The following is an 18,111-nucleotide window of genomic DNA, read 5'->3' as shown; positions in this document are numbered from 1 at the left end:
TTCTGTCTCTTCTGTTTAGTTAGCATCATTCACTGACTGCACACTCCATGTGCTTGCTCACCAGTCATCATTGTTTTGGCCCACCTTGTGTTCCAATTATGGCTGCAGCAATTAGCTTCACTCCTATATCACTGCAAAGCCTCTCACCCCAGGGGCCTCACTGCTCTGGCTTTTTACCCTTTCACCTCTGACTTTACAACCATAGTATCTTGATAGCTGCTGGAAACCAGCACTTGTAGGCCTGCAAACCAGAAGTGAGCAGACTTAACATGCTAACTGGATGAGGTGAAGGAAAGTGACCACAAATAAATTCTCCTGACTTTTCCTCTGGTGAGCCATCCTGAGGCACATTCAACATGCTCCTCAGACAACAGCTGGCCACTCTTGTGGAGCACATCTTTACATGAGCATTTCCTCTTCAGACCCCAACTTCTGTCACCTGAGATCATTTCCTAAAGTAAACTACCTGCATGTGAATTTTTGGATAAAGCTCAATTATGTAAGAGCACTCAAATTAAGACAAACTCCAGAGTACAGGAAAGGAGCATGAAGGCGGCTAATATTTATGAAACATGTACAATATGCCTGATGTTTAGTGTGTCTTATGTCATTTAACCTTCATTTCCGTCAATGTTAACTGGTTATTATGACCACTGTTCTATAAGAGATAACTGAGATTTTTAAGGTAATGAAAATGTAAAATGTTATATAGGTAATAAGAGATAAAATAAGGACTTCAAATACTGATCTCTGATTCCAAACTCACCTCCTTTTCACATACAAAATATTCCTGCTATATAAATGAGCCAATGTCAGCCCCCATATGCTCCTAGGTTATTTGTTTCTTCACTGTAAGCTGTTCACTATAAGCATTGGACTCAAATTTTAACACATTCAGTCTTAAACATAACCCAGATAAGCATATTTTTTTTAGTATAGCCTGCCTGTTTTGCATACTCCATGACAAGTTGCCCTGCATATGCTCACCATAGATAAGATAAGCCCTGGGGCCATGCACAACCCAAGTTGATGTTTCCCTTTGGCGCTTTCTGACCCAGAGACTTCCCACCACGTTGCTGAGCAACATCACCTAGACATTAAGCCTCCACTCTGCTCCTTCTCTAGAGTAGGAAATAGCAACCCAAAAGCAAAATGGCTGTCTGAGAAGGCCTTACAAATAGCTGTGAAAAGAAGAGAAGCAAAAAGCAAAGGAGAAAAGGAAAGATACAAGCATCTGAATGCAGAGTTCCAAAGAATAGCAAGAACAGATAAGAAAGACTTCCTCAGCAATCAATGCAAATAAATAGAGGAAAACAACAGAATGGGAAAGACTAGAGATCTCTTCAAGAAAAGTAGAGACACCAAAGGAAGGTTTCATGCAAAGATGGGCTCGATAAAGGACAGAAATGGTATGGACCTAACAGAAGCAGAAGATATTAAGAAGACGTGACAAGAAAACACAGAAGAACTATACAAAAAAAGATCTTCACGACCAAGATAATCATGATGGTGTGATCACTCACCTAGAACCAGACATCCTGGAATGTGAAGTCAAGTGGGCCTTAGAAAGCATCACTACGGACAAAGCTAGTGGAGGTGATGGAATTCCAGTTGAGCTATCTCAAATCCAGAAAGATGATGCTGTGAAAGTGCCGCACTCAATATGCTGGCAAATTTGGAAAACTCAGCAGTGGCCACTTGCCTGAAAAAGGTCAGTTTTCATTCCAGTCTCAAAGAAAAGCAATGCCAAAGAATGCTCAAACTACTGAACAATTGCACTCATCTCACACGCTAGTAAAGGAATGCTCAAAATTCTCCAAGCCAGGCTTCAGCAATATGTAAACCATGAACTTCCAGATGTTCAAGCTGGTTTTAGAAAAGGCAGAGGAACCAGAGGTCAAATTGCCAACATCTGCTGGATCCTTGAAAAAGCAAGAGAGTTCCAGAAAAACACCTATTTCTGCTTTATTGACTATGCCAAAGCCTTTGACTGTGTGGATCACAATAAACTGTGGAAAATTCTGAAAGAGATGGGATTACCAGACCACCTGACCTGCCTCTTGAAAAACCTATATGCAGGTCAAAAAACAACAGAACTGGACATGGAACAACAAACTGGTTCCAAATAGGAAAAGGAGTACATCAAGGCTGTATATTTTCCCCCTGCTTATTTAACTTCTATGCAGAGTACATCATGAGAAATGCTGGGCTGGAAGAAGCACAAGCTGAAATCAAGATTGCCGGGAGAAATGTCAGTAACCTCAGATATGCAGATGACACCACCCTTATGGCAGAAAGTGAGGAGGAACTAAAAAGCCTCTTGATGCAAGTGAAAGTAGAAAGTGAAAATGTTGGCTTAAGCTCAACATTCAGAAAACGAAGATCATGGCATCTGGTCCCATCACTTCAGGGGAAATAGATGTGGAAACAGTGTCAGACTTTATTTTTGAGGGCTCCAAAATCACTGCAGATGGTGATTGCAGCCATGAAATTACAAGACACTTACTCCTTGGAAGAAAAGTTATGACATCTAGATAGCATATTGAAAAGCAGAGACATTACTTTGCCAACAAAGGTCTGTGTAGTCAAGGCTATGGTTTTTCCAGTGGTCATGTATGGATGTGAGAGTTGGACTGTGAAGAAAGCTGAGTGCCAAAAATTGATGCTTTTGAACTGTGGTGTTGGAGAACTCTTGAGAGTCCCTTGGACTGCAAGGAGATCCACCCAGTCCATTGTGAAGGAGATCAGCTCTGGGATTTCTTTGGAGGGAATGATGCTGAAGCTGAAACTCCAGTACTTTGGCCACCTCATGCGAAGAGTTGACTCACTGGAAAAGACTCTGATGCTGGGAGGGATTGGGGGCAGGAGGAGAAGGGGACGACAGAGGATGAGATGGCTGGATGACATCATGGACTCGATGGACGTGAGTCTGAGTGGACTCCGGGATTTGGTGATGGACAGGGAAGCCTGGCGTGCTGTGATTCATGGGTTTCGCAAAGAGTCGGACACGACTGAGCGACTGAACTGAACTGAAATAGTATTTCTGCTTTCCTGGTACCAAGAGAGTAAAGAATTTGCCTGCAGTTCAGGAGACCCAGGTTTAATCCTTGCGACGGGAAGATCTCCTGGAGAAGGGAATGGCAACCCACGCCAGTGTTTCTGCCTGGAAAATTCCATGGACAGACCATGGAGTCACAAAGAGTCAGACACAACTGAATGACTTTCATTTCATGTCTAGTATTCTTGCCTGGAAAATTTCATGGACAGTGTTGTCTGGCAGGCTACAGACCATAGGTTTGCAAAAAGTCAAACACAACTGAATGTCTGAGCACATATCATACTGCTCCATCTCTCCCTGGGCTTTCTTCACTCTCTTTCCCTTCTAGATGGCACCGTGGGTTCCCATTCCTATAACCTCTAGATGGTATCCTGCTGTGAGGGATTCAGAGGGTCTCCCACATAAATCTTCTGTGCTCCTGCCACCTAGTGGGCATTTCCGCCGTCTTCTCCATTTCCTTTGATGGGTCCCATCAACTACCTCTGGCCACCTTCTGCAAAAAGCCGACTCATTGGAAAAGACACTGATGCTGGGAAAGATGGAAGGCAGGAGGAGAAGGGGATGACAGAGGATGAGATGGTTGGATGGCATCACTGATTCAGTGGACATGTGCTTGAGCAAACTATGGGAGATAGTGAACGATAGGGAAGCCTGGCATGCTGCAGTGCATGGGGTTGCAGAGATTTGGACACAAATGAGTGACCAAATAACAACAATTATAATCTAATATAATCCTGCATAAGTATTTATATGTATATATTCATGATATTATTTTACTGTTATTCCTAATTTTCCTTCATACTACGTTCAGAGTTTTATATTGTTTTATGTTTATAAGTAGGTCATATTACTTATAAATATTATTTTGTTATAGTAAATGAGAACTAAAAATACTTTTAAAAGGGTGCTATTAGATATGGTAGATGTGAAAACCACTTTTTAAACTCCGTTATAAAACATCACCTTACCTCTTACTGGCTGTGTGGCTTCTAAATATTATATTTTATCTCTTATCCTTAGATAATTTCTGTGTAAAAATGAAAGCATAATACCTTCCTCTTAGGAACAGGTTTAGGCTGAAATTAAATAATGAGTGTCAGAATGCCTGGCCCATATAGATCATCCTACCTACAATATAATTTGAAATTATACATTCAAAGCAGAAGTTCACTCCAAAATAAGAACACAACTCAGTTTTTTAAATGAGCAAGAGATTTAAACGTGCACCTTCCCAAAGTTACACGAATGGAAAATAAGTGTATGAGAAGATGCTCAACATCATGTGTCATTCAATTCAGTCGCTCAATCGTGTCCGACTCTTTGCGACCCCATGAAACGCAGCACGCCAGGCCTCCCTCTCCATCACCAACTCCTGGAGTCCACTCAAACCCATGTCCATCGAGTCTGTGATGCCATCCAACCACCTCATGCTCTGCCGTCCCCTTCTCCTCCTGCCCTCAATCTTTCCCAGCATCAGAGTCTTTTCCAATGAGTCAGCTCTTCACATCAGGTGGCCAAAGTATTGGAGTTTCAGCTTAAACATCAGTCCTTCCAATGAACACCCAGGACCAATCTCCTTTAGGACGGACTAGTTGAATCTCCTTGCAGTCCAAGGGACTCTCATTTGTCATTAGGGAAATAAAAATTAAAACAATGAGACATCACTGTACATCTGTTAGTACAGCTCAATCCAAAATATGACATCGGCTGCTAATGAACATGCAGAGTAACAAGATCTCTCATTAACTGATGAGAACTGTACATCAGTTGGAGGACAGCTTGCCAGTTTCTTACAAAGCTAAACATAGTCTCACCATATAATCCAGAAATTGTACTTCTAGTTATTCACTAGCTAATTATTCTAGGTAATTTGAAAACTTGTGTCTACAAAAAACCCTGAACATGAAGGTATATACTAGCTTCATTTAAAATTACCAAAAACTGGAAGCAAACAAAGTGTCATTAGATGAATGGATAGACAAACTATGGTGCAATCCAGCCAATGGAATATTATTCAGTGATAAAAAGGGAGCTCTCAAGCCACCAAATACATGAATGAATGCCACATGCATATTGCTAAGTAGAAGAAGTCAGTCTGAAAGGATTACACACTGTTTGATTCCATTTAGATGACCTTTTGGAAATGGTAAAAATATAGAGATGATAAACAGATAAGTGATGGGCAAAGGTTGGGGGAGAAAGTTTGAAAAGTTGAGTCACAGATTACTCTTCTTAGTGAAAATTTTCTGTATATAGAACAGTATGCTTTCAACAAGATCTATAGAACTCTACATCCCAAAGAATGAACCTTAGGTATGTATGTAAAATCTAAAAAAAAAAAAAAAAAATATATATATATATATATATACATATATTTATGAGGTTGGCACATCTGCGTATGGAATGAGGAATATAAAGAAATAATCTTACTCTGTTAAAAATGACAAGAAACAGATTCATAGATACAGAGAACAAACTGGGGTTTGCCAGAGAGAAGGCAGGTTGGAGTTATGGGTGAAACAGGTGAAGGAGATGAAGGGGACAAAACGTCCAGTCTGACTGGAGTTACACTGCCACAAATTAACGAACACTTGAGATTATTAGAAGCTGGGCAAGGAAGAATGTTCCCCTAGAGACTTTCGAGAGAGCATGGTCTTGTCAACACATGGATTTCAGACTTATAGCAACAACCACAACAAAAAGAAAGAAGTATTGAATATAACCCAAACTGTAAAATAAATATCCGTAAGTATTTACTGACATAAATAAGTAAATGGTAAAACAAATGGGAGAACACAGATTTCCATGCAGAAGAATTCTAAAAATGTATCTCGATAATAATCATTCAAATGTGGATAAATAATTTGTCCAAATAATGTATGAATTCTTAAAAACATGTAGCATAATTCCCCGCTCCTTAAGTCATAAAGATATTAAAGAAAGTCTTAGGAAATCTGAAATAAAGTGTGGTATTAATAATAATGCTTCAGTACTGGTTTGTTAAAAGTCACAAATGCAACATCCCAATGTAAGATTTCAAAAATTGGGAAATCTGGATGTGGGAATAGGAAATCTATTATATATTATTGCAAAATAAAAACAAAAGAAATAAACCCAATGTCTAAGTCTTTCTGAGTTTAAACCCTATCCCATCCCTTCTTTATATGTGATTGGCAAGTGTTCAATTTCTTAACTTTATAATAGGGATTATTCTTGGTCTAGAAGAACCACTATGAGGATCACATAATGAAACGTATATAAATGGCCTACATGCTAAATTCTAACATAATGTCTTGGAGATTCTGGAACTTACTAAATGTTGGTTTTGTTCTGTCTTTATGAACACATTTTCAGATCTATGAAAGCTAAATAATTAAAAGGATATTACAAAAAAAAAAGCAATTATTTGAAAGCTTAACTTTCCAAACTGTATTTCAGCTTGATATGGATTTAACCAAATATAAATTTCATATTGGTGAAAGTGAGAGATTGGTTGGATGTTAAATTGTTGGATAAAATACAAAAGCAAGTTGCCTCATACACTTTAACTACTGGCTAACGCTCCTCAAGATTTGTGGATTAAAATGATGATATCATGAGACCAACAGATAAAATGAAAATGCCTGCCCTGAGATTTCATTCAAATCACTTATAGGTAAAATAGAACTGTACCTCGTTTCTGAAATTACTGAAGTGCCAGTACCCAGTAAATTTCAGTTCAGTTCAGTCACTCAGTCGTGTCCGACTTTTTGTGATCCCATGGACTGCAGCACACCAGGCTTCCCTGTCCACCACCAACACCTGAAGCCTTCTCAAACTCATGTCCATTGAGTCAGTGATGCCATCCAACCATCTCATCCTCTGTCGTCCCCTTCTCCTGCCTTCAAACTTTCCCAGGATCAGGATCTTTTCAGATGAAACAGTTTGCATCACATGGCCAAAGGATTGAAGTTTCAGCCAAACCACGATGGTGTGATCATTCATCTAGATCCAGATATCGTAGAGTACAAAATCAAGTGGGCATTAAGAAGCATCACTACAACAAAGCTACTAGAGGTGATGGAATTCCAGCTGAGCTATTTCAAATCCTAAAAGATGATGTTGTGAAACTGCTGCACTCAATATGCCTACAAATTTGGAAAACTCAGCAGTGGCCACAGGACTGAAAAAAAGGTCAGTTTTATTTCCAATTCCAAAGAAAGACAATGTGAAAGAATGTTCAAGCTACCACTCAATTGCATTCATCTCACACACTAGCAAAGTAATGCTCAAAATTCTCCAAGCTAAGCTTCAACAGCACGTGAACCAAGAACTTCCAGGTTCAACCTGGATTTAGAAAAGGCAGAGGAACCAGAGATCAAATTGCCAATATTCACTGGATCATAGAAAAAGCAAGAGAGTTCCAGAAAGACATCTACTTCTGCTTCATTGACGATGCTAAAGCCTTTGACTGTGTGGATCACAGCAAACTGGAAAATTCTTAGAGATGGGAATACCAGAACACCTAACTTGCCTTCTGAGAAATCTGTATGTAGGCCAAGAAGCAACAGTTAGAACCAGACACGGAACAGTGGACTAGTTCCAATTTGGAAAAGGGGTACATCAAGGCTGTATATTTTCACCTTGCTTAGTTAACTTATATGCAGAATCCATCATGCTAAATACCCAACTGAATGAAGCACAAGATGGGATCAAGATTGCTGGGAGAAATATCAATAACCTCAGGTATGCAGATAACACCCCCTTATGGAAGAAAGCAAAGAGGAACTAAAGAGCCTCTTGATGAAAGTGAAAGAAGTGAGTGAAAAAATTGCCTGAAAACTCAGCATTCAAAAAACGAAGATGATAGCATCTGGCTCCATCACTTTATGCCAAATACATGGGAAACAGGGACAGACTTTAATTCTTGGGCTCCAAAATCACTTCAGATGGTGACTACAGCCTTGAAATTAAGACACTTGCTCCTTGGAAGAAAAGCTATGACAATCCTAGACAATATATATTAAAAAGCAGATACATTACTTTGCCAACAAATGTCCATCTAGTCAAAGCTATGGTTTTTCCTAGTCATGTATGGATGTGAGAGTTGGACCATAAACAAAGCTGAGCACTGAAGAATTCATCCTTTTGAACTGTGGTGGTGGAGAAAATTCTTGAGAGTTCCTTGGACTGCAAGGAGATCCAATCAGTCCATCCTAAAGGAAATCAGTCCTGAATATTCATTGGAAGGACTGATGCTGAAGCTGAAACTCCAATACTTTGGCCACCTGGTGCGAAGAACTGACTCTTTGGAAAAGATCCTGATGCTGGGAAAGGTGGAAGGCAGGAGGAGAAGAGGATGACAGAGGATGAGATGGTTGGATGGCATCATGGACTCCATCTACATGAGTTTGAGCAATCTTCGGGAGTTGGTGATGGACAGGGAAGCCTGTGGTCCATGTGGTTACAATGTGTTGTACACAACTGAGTGACTAAACTGAACTGACCCTGGTTTGGGATCCCAACCCTCTGAGCCTTGGTTAAACTGCTTAATCTCTCATTGTTTCATTTCACATTTGTTATCTGTAAAACGGAGATAATAACAGTACACACCTAATAGGATTAGCAGTAAGAAATAAACTGTATAAATTGTGTAGAAACTGAGACTAGATGGGTACATAGTAAGTACCCAATAAATATCAGTCAAGGTTGCATTTTGCTTTGTATTACTCTTCCATAATTCTTGTAACCATATTTATTAAAAGTTTTTACCTCTATGAGAATAAGAAATTTGCATTAAATAAAGATGTCTTTTGTGATTAATTTCTATTTATTGAGGCAGCTGAATCTTCAAAATGCAGTTAAAATGTTTAACCCACTAATTGTGTGATTATGTTCTTTCCTATTCTTGATTGGCTAGACAATGGATACATTTTGTATTCTGTAAATATAAAATCTAAAATAACCAATTTTTTATGCACCACAATTCTAAAGAAACTTCTTAATTTAAATAAAGTGCTTTCCAATTCTCCTTGCTTTCATGAAATGATGATACCCGTTAAGCTGATCTTTTGTTCATGATGCGAAGTCCTGCCCCATGTGGGTTTGTCACTGACATAGAAAGAAAATCAGCCAAAATGATACCACAGATGGCTCACCCAGACAGCAAGGCTACTTTACGAGCTGAAATATCAGCCAGTATGGAAATCATACAACAATAAAAAGGTCTCCCATAATTCACATTTTCTTTTTCAGATTATTATTATTAACTTTAGAGGAGCAGCTGAACACATTTTGTACCCAGTTGCTGACATCTTTATTTTTTTTTTCCTAACCATCTTGAGAATTCCTTCTCCCAATGATCTGCTTTTGCATCTTAATGCTTTTGGGAACCAGTGGACTAAAAACACTATTACTTATGTTAATTGTGCTGTGAACTGCATTATAAAAGAGTTTTAAAAACATTTGAGATATTCCGCATTTAAATTCTGTCTATAGCTTCACCCTTCAGTGACAGCAACATTTGCAAAGGATCGAAAATAAATTCATTTTTTGTGACAAGCTTGCAAATGTGAAGTTGAATATTAATGGCAAGGCGTGAACAAATGGAACATACTGAATTTTCACATAAGAGAATTTCCAGTGGTACTGCATCTAAGAACAGAGTTTAAGAGTAAGCAGGTAATTCATCCACATGAATTCCTCTGACATGAACCTGAAATAATGCACCTGCTCTTGCTAAAATGAAGGGCCACAAATCACAAAGTTAATGTTACTGAAGACATTAACAACCAATCTCTTTTTAACTCAAAGAGAGAATATCAAAAACAGTAAGTGATGAATCTATCCAAGTTGGATATATAATTAATGGTAGGTCACCGAGAATAGAGGAGAACTCATTAACACTATATTAATACTTCATTTTATAGTTGTCACTGGCTTTCAGAATACTGTATGTCAAAGTATTATGCAAGCACAAACCTAATAATTATTTAATTGAATGATATCAATATAATCATACAAATTCTTATGTAAGTAAAGCAAATATTCTCTTTCTAGAGATGAGAAAACTAAGATCAGGGAAACTGTGACTTGCCCAAGTTAAAAGGCGACTAGTCTTCTGCATTCATACAATCTATTTTAGGGGAACAACCTCAGAAATACATATATATTCCAAGTCAAGTTTCTCAGGTTGAATTTAATCTTTCATGTATTTACTAATTGGTAATATTTTACCTGCTATGTGGCAATCTTTTCTGCCACATACAGTACAGTTTTCCACATTACTGTATTAGTGATCCACTGCTGTGTGATGCTATTACTACAAACTTAGCAGCTTAAACAACATATATTATCTTACAGTGTCTGTGGGTTAAGAACCTAGAAATGGTTAAACTAGATCTCCTCAGGGTTTCACAAAGCTGTGTTAAAGGCTAATTGAATTGGGGTTGAGTCTCAGCTCTGGCTCAACCGTGAAAGGTTTCACTTTCCAAGCCCACTCCTGTTGGTAGAATTGAGTCTCTTGCATTTGCAGAACTGAGGGCTTTCGATTTTTCGCTATTGACTGGAGGTCAGTATTAGCTCCTAGAGGTCACCCACAGTTCGTTGCCATGTAGGATTCCCCAACACAGTCACTTGTTTCCTCAAAGCAAGCGAGGGAGGGAGAGACTCCAACAAGAGGAGCACAATAATCCTACGTAATTGAATCATATAATCCCATACAAGTAATCATGCACATTCCACTATTTAGCCATATATTTTAGTTAAAAGAAAATCAGAGGTATATGCCCTGGGCCTCAGGGCCCAGGGATCACATAATAGCATGAATACCAGCAACCAGAATTTTGGGTCTACCTTAGTGTATTCTCCACAATCACTATCACTGTATGCAATGATATGAATCATTAATTGTACTTTGTCTTTCTTATGAAAAATAAGAACTAAATAAAAATTAAAAAGAAATAAATTAAATACATAAAAATAATAAGAAATAAATAAAATAAAAAATAAGTGTGCTGATGTTACTGATAACTTTAGGTTTATCAATTCAATACAAAGCTAGAGATACTGTTACATACATATTTAGTATCTGTCAAATGCTATTAAATGTTAAAATGAAGTAAAGAAAAAATGAAATAAAATAACAAGTAAAAAATTCCAAACATATTGGCAAAGACAGTACCTAAAAGAAAATTAGGATATTTATAATTTGTTCTCTCTTTGAACTCTTCCTATAAACTGTAAGGGCACAGTTCAATTTTTGCACAAACAAATTTCAGACAATAACATATACATTTACTGAATATGAAATTAAGCCTTGTCTCTAATTAATAAATAGCCAAGAAATCAAAAGTAGAATCTGTAATACTTATTGGAGTTTTCATCTCAATGTTTAACTGTCAAAGCTTCAATCTATTTTATGGTAATGTTTGCTTAAAACAGTTCCAAGACTTTCTGTGGCACGAGATCCTTAACGAGTCCTACAAAACAGTATAATCCAATTTCTGCTCATCTTTCCTATCCTCTCCCCACACTTTTATCTCAACCACTATTAACTTCTACAGACACTCCTTTGTACCTAGTGTTCTGGCAACAACCAGTGACTCCCTTCCTAATTTACTTATCACTTACTAAGATCACAAGTATATTTTTCTCAGGAAAGCCAAGTTCTATTGTTAGAGTGGTCTTTCTTCATAGAATTTATCTCAGTTCATAATTACCTGTTCATTAAAAAAAATGCACTTTACTGATTGATGAATGTTTTCTAATCTATCAGACCAAAAGTTGATAAATGTAGGGACTGACAAAGTCTAATGCATGAGTGTATCCTTAGTGCTTGGCTTCATGCTTAGGACATAGATGCTCAATAAATACGTTCCAAGATGAATCAATCAACAAATTGACCAATCAATGATTACCAATGTTTTCACTGGAACTTCAACAACTCACCTCCTAATTCAATTTCTACATTTTGCCCCATTTAATTTTTTGACTATTCAATGCACTTTTAGAAGCAAACTATAATCCATTTTAATAGAGTTAAATAGGATTTTTTTTTTTAAACTTGGAGGATGTGAGTGAAGTCACTCAGTCATGTCTGACTCTGCGACCCCATGGGCTGTAGCTTGCACCAGGCTCCTCTGTCCATGGAATTTTCCAGGCAAGAGTACTGGAGTGGGTTGCCATTTGGAGGATAAAGGGACATAACTGAAACTGAGAATAAAAATGTTAAAAAAGATTTTACTATATTTTTAATGAAGATAGTGCCATTAAGCTTTGGGAAGGAGTGAAGACTTTTAGTATCATGCTTATCATAGGCAAGTGACACCCAAACCTCTGTAACTTGTAAGAAATAGAACTATTGGAGTCCAAGGATGGGTGATTGTTAAAGTCTCTATATTCTTTTAAATGTTTTGGCTTGTAATGAAGTAGTAAATTTTTTTTTTTTTAAGAAATAAGAGAAATTTCCTGAAATTTAACTGTAGGAAGCAGTTCTCTTGAAATTTATATAAGCAAAGAGAATCCATTCTTACATTAAAAGAAAATTAGAAAACAAATCTAAATTTTTTGTATTGCGGTCTCAAATTTAATCAACAATTACATTCAAAATCAGTGAAAATAAAGAAATCCACAGTGATTCTGAAATGGATCTGCCTGACTTATCTATTGTTATCTGCTGCTAGTCTAGACATTGAGTTAATCTCCAGGAATTCTGTCAGAATTAATAAGTGCTAGTTGTAAACAGATCTTGGGTGACCTCTCCCTCCCTCCTACATTTGATAACAAGTTCAGCAGAGAGGTTTTCCATTTGCTGGCTCAATAAGTGAAAGGACTCTGTCATTGCAAGTTGTTTTGTTGACCAGACTTAGGGCAGATATGTATTAAAATCAAATGTAGATATCACAATAGGTCTTTTTGAATATCCTCTTTAACATCTAAGGAACTACTGCAGAGAACACTTGGTTAAATTATCTCCATTAAGCCCAGGGTGGATGTTGCAATCATCATCACAAAGTAATCAGCTATATAAGAGGAGGCAGTGGTGACTGGAATCAGCCACTCTTTCTCCCACTTCTTTTGCACAGAAACCTAGAGCAAGACAGCTTTTTCTCCAAAGCATTAAAGGTACACTTAATCCAAAGTAAGAAAGCTCTTAAAACTTAAAGTCAAATTGATTATAACACTGTTTCCTCTGCACATGGCATCTCCAATAACTTTTCCCCATTGCGACAAGACATTTGAGTCTCAAACCATTTCTTGTATAACTGCTCAAATCAAAGCAAATGTCTGAATGTTAATGAAATTTGTTACAATTACGGCTGAGGTTTATATTATCTTTGTGAATAGGTTGAACTTTATAGCAATCTAGATACTTTTCCTAAGGAGACATGGGCTTTTCTTTCAGATATATCAATGGGGCAGAGATTTTAAGCTGCCCCTAGCCATAAAACAGAAAGCAGTGTGAGGCCGTTTATCTAGAGCATTCATTCCAGTGTGGGTCAACCAAGCCCCAAGCACCTGTTTTCTTTATGAGTGCACACAGCGCCTGAATTACCCTGATTATTGTCTCAATTCTTCCTTTTACCTTGCCTGTGGGGACAGTCTGCCAACATTTATGGCTTCAACCAAGAATGACAAGAACCCATGGGAGGTTCCATTTGGCTCTTGCCAGCCAAGGAGAGAACTGGAGCAGAAAACGAGCTCCTCCGTAGACTCCCAGTTGATTTCAGCCTTTATCTGTCGTTCTAAAAATATCTGTAGATATTTTTCATATGTGCATTGTAAAAATCAACTTATATCATTCATTCCAATTACCCTATAAGGCTACTATTTTTAATTGCAAGTAAACAAGGATTTGCTGAATCAAAGTTCCCATTTGTCAATAAAGTGTTGTCAGTTTCAGGATGTAAAAGATCACCAAAGCCTTAATGAGACATGCATCATCTGATATGTTTTGCTAGCTTCCAAAAAATAGTGAGTTAGCTTCCTGAGGAATATTGGCCTGAAAACTATGCTGTTTAACATCACCTTCATTTACATGTTCAAGTAGCTAAGGAGTGTCCACACTATCCAAGGCACAGAGTGAGGCACTGTTGGATTTAAGGACAGGCTGTAGAGACAAATTTATTTTTACCCTTGCCTCTCCTTCTGCCCTAAGAAAATATAATTTAATTAGGAAGGAAGGGCTTATATACAATTGCTAAGTAAAGGATTAAGTAAAAAGAAATCTTTAAAGAACAAAGAAAGTGGTTTATACATCAAAGGAAGAATAGGAAATATTTCTGCCTGTGTCAAGAGCCAAAGTAAGAAATCAGGAAGCTATCAAGGGAGTGAATATTCACATGAAGAATAAATTAGAAAGGAAAGGAAATGGGACAAATTATGAGCAAGGCCTTCAAAAATTTTGGAGTGTCATTGAACATGATGATCTCTGTTCAGTTATAGTAAATCAAATAAGCAAATTAAAAAAAGAAAAGATTTGCTCAAGCAATACAGACTATTTGGCATTCCTAAATGACAACACCCAATGTCAGCAAAACAAGTGTCTACACACAAGAAGAGAGTGACTAACAGACCATAAAATCAGACAAGGGAAAACAAATGCCCAAACTCCAAAGAAATGGAGTACTAGTTTCTTTACGCTGTATAAGAAGTTACTACAAATCTAGTAGCTTCAACCAACACACAATTTTCTCACAGTATCAGGATGCTGGGTTCAGTGTAAATGCATTCTCTACTCAGGAACTTACAAGGCTGCAGTCAAGATGCCAGCAAATCTGAGATCTTTTATTGAAGTTGGAGGTCACCTTCCAACTTCTATAGTTACTGACAAAATTTATTTTCTTGCAGTTGTAAGAATGTGACCCTCAAAGGGCTTAGCCAGTTCCTCGTCATGTGATCCAGTCTACAGGCAATTGATAGCGTAATAGCTTGCTTCTTCAAGACTGAAGATTCTCTCTCTTCCCATCTCTGAAATCTGTTTTAAGTAAACATTCCAGCGTCTCAGTCATATAACATAACCAGTGATAACCAATCACTTTTGAAATATCCTATTCAGTTTAGTTCAGTTCAGTTCAGTTGCTCAGTAGTGTCTGACTCTTTGCGACCCCATGAACCACAGTATACCAGGTCTCCCTGTCCATCACCAACTCCAGGAGTCCACCCAAACCCATGTCCATTGTGTCAGTGATGCCATCCAACCATCTCATCCTCTGTCATCCCCTTCTCCTCCTGCCCTCAATATTTCCCAGCATCAGGGTCTTTTCAAATAAGTCAGCTCTCTGCATCAGGTGGCCAAAGTATTAGAGTTTCAGCTTCAACATCCCTCCAATGAACACCCAGGACTGATCTCTTTTAGGATGGACTGGTTGGATCTCCTTGCAGTCCAAGGGACTCTCAAGAGTCTTCTCCAACACCACAGTTCAAAAGCATCAATTCTTCTGTGCTCAGCTTTCTTTATAGTCCAACTCTTACATCCATACATGAAATATCCTATTGGGGAGAAGTAAATTACAGAATTCATCCATATTCAAGGAGAGGAGATTTTACAAGGGTGTGGATCATTGTGGGTAACCTTAGAGCATCCACCTCTTCAATGGAAATAATGCAAATAGAATGATGGAACTAGCATATTGATGAATCAGCACCAACTGGGCACTTATCTTTGTCCAAGTATGAATCATCATAATTCATTTCCTTTTCCTTACATTTAAAAAGGAATAAGCTTTACATAGAGTACAACTTAAGACTTGGGCAAATGAGTCCTTGTCCCAGGCCTTATGCTGTAGAGGTCCTTACTATGACACTCCTCTGGCTGCATATCTCCATATAGGAAAAGGGGTCTATGGGGTCAAAGGAATAGCCCAACTGGAGCCCATTATTTCCTTTTTTATGCCCTCCTCTCGATACTTAAGTCTGCATAGCTCTGTGCCCAAGTAGTCCCACGCCTGCTTCCTGTGGCATGTAGTCCCTTTCCTTCCATCTGTCTTCCTAAAGGCAAAGTGTTTCATTAATGTACATAACTTTAAGTTCTAGGAATTATTCAAGGGGTTGATCTTTTCAAGAAGCCATTGTCTGGGACAAAACTGGGGCTTATGATCTGAGTGGCCTACAGATATTTTCTTGGCTTTCCACAGTACAGGTTGTAATCAGGGAAGAGAGTTGGAGAGGTAAACATTAGATGGAATACTCTCCATTTGCTCTTTTTTTTTCCCCAGGCCTTACAAATGTTAGAGGTAGGTGTGTCCACATTTAGAAATCTCATTTTGAGTAGATAATTTGATTAATCACCATAGGATCAAATGACAACCCACTCAAATATTTTTTTCCTCTTTGCTGAGTGAAAAACAGTCTTGAAGTTGAAATAGAAAATGCTATCTCATCAATAAAAAGCAAATGAATAACACCACCTTATATCAATTCAGGGGAAATAAAATGGTTCTCTGGAGGGTAAGTTTAATATAAGATACCCAAGACATTTAAATGTTTCAAACTGTACATTTTTGAAATGACTCTGATATTCAGTTCAGACTCTCATCATATAAGGTATGAGAGATAAAATCACATGTTGAACGTAAAACTCAAAATGGGAAAGAGAAGAGGGAAAAAAAATTCCCACGTTTCCCAAGTGGGAAAAGGAAGAGGAAAAAACATTCTCACAAAAATACATTAATTGGAAATATTGTTCATAGATTTTAAAAAAGATATCTATGACTTGAGGTTTTAGTGCTGAGCACAAGCACTTTTGAGCATCCTCTAATACTAGAAAACTGTAATAGAATCAGGTATTCATGCTACTCATTGGAGGCTGTCCTGGGTGTTTACAATATGGCATTGGCAAGGGTTTGGCACTCAATAGCTTTCTTTCAAGTTTGCATTTTCCAACTTCATGGCTATTCCTGATAAACATCTGTGCATCATATTGTGTGCTGGGCACATTGGTACTGATCTGACATCAAATGTCTTTTCCTCCATCTGTTGCCTGCTTAGGTAACACTTGATTCACATTTTTTTTTTTTAAGCATTTCAGTCAGGGAGGGGCAGTTCAAGATATCAGTGTAGAAAGATCCTGAAAAAAACACATCCTTCCACAAGCACAAGAAATCCACAGCTTCATATGGAACCACTCACTCTGAAAAAGACCTAAGAATCTGCTGAATAGCTGCTCTACAGCAAAAGATAAAAGCACTACATGGAGTCAGGTAGGAGAGGCTGAGACAAGGTCTCACCAAATACCCCAATCCCAACAGGGTGACCCACAATTGGATGGAATCAAATATAAGCATGGAAATTACCCCTGAGGAGCAAGTGGTTTGTGTCCTCATCAGGCACCCCAATTCTTGTGACCAGCACCAGATAGAAGTCCTCAGAACACTTGACTTTGAAAACCAATGGGGTTTATGCCAATGAGAACTATAAGCATATAGTTCTTGTGGTTTGGCAGAACTGGCTCTGGTGGTTGGCAGATTTCCATTTTTGGGACCTGTGCATCTGAAATATTCACAATATAATTGCAGTTCCAATTCAGAACATAATTGCAGTCCCACAGGATTATATGTATTTGTGTATCTTGAAAGTTACTGCTTGAGGGTCTAGTTTGCAATTAGTCTGGAACTAGGCATTATCTAAAATCCCTTCTTCTGGAACACTCACAGGTATTGGCATACCCTCAACAAATAGGAAATATATATATACATATAATATAAAATGAAGTGAAAGTGAAAGTCACTCAGTCGTGCCTTACTCCTTGCGACCCTATAGACTATACAATTCATGGAATTCTCCAGGCCAGAATCCTGGAGTGGGTAGTCTTTCCCCTCTCCAGGGTATCTTCCCAACTCAGGGATAATATATACTATATATATATGTACATGTATGGGTGTGTGTATGTGTATATAAATCAAATGACTTAAATAATCACCAAAAATTTAGAGAGAACCAAGAGCTAGGGCAAGTTTAAATGATAAGCTTTATCTCCTATGTAAAGCCATTCCTCCAAGATGGAAAAGATAGATGTTTCACCTAATACACAGAAAAAAACACATAGTCAAGCAAAGTAAGGAATATGTTCTAAA

The sequence above is a fragment of the Capra hircus genome, chromosome 26 (genome assembly GCF_001704415.2).
Source record: "Capra hircus breed San Clemente chromosome 26, ASM170441v1, whole genome shotgun sequence".
Taxonomy (NCBI): Eukaryota; Metazoa; Chordata; class Mammalia; order Artiodactyla; family Bovidae; genus Capra; species Capra hircus.
The sequence above is the reverse complement of the archived record's forward strand: the minus strand, read 5'-3'. Positions refer to the sequence as shown.